Source organism: Pteropus alecto, unplaced genomic scaffold, assembly GCF_000325575.1.
Source record: "Pteropus alecto unplaced genomic scaffold, ASM32557v1 scaffold10, whole genome shotgun sequence".
NCBI lineage: Eukaryota > Metazoa > Chordata > Mammalia > Chiroptera > Pteropodidae > Pteropus > Pteropus alecto.
Window position 1 is genome coordinate 1191523 of NW_006431210.1, and position 258 is coordinate 1191780.

The following is a 258-nucleotide window of genomic DNA, read 5'->3' on the forward strand; positions in this document are numbered from 1 at the left end:
ATTTCATTTATTCAATATCAATAAGTACAAAGTGTTAAGGACCTGAACTTTTCCAAATACTGTCCTAAATGCCAAAGAAATAGTGGTCAGCCAGAGAGACACAGGTCACTCACTCCCTCAGCCAAATATGCGCTGGTCTTACAAAATGAATTCTGGCACTTAAGTTCTTTGCTTCTTAGTTTTACACTTTAGATTACTAAAGCAGTGTTGTATAAGCAAATGATCAGAGAACCGCACCTACGTGTGAAAACATGCATT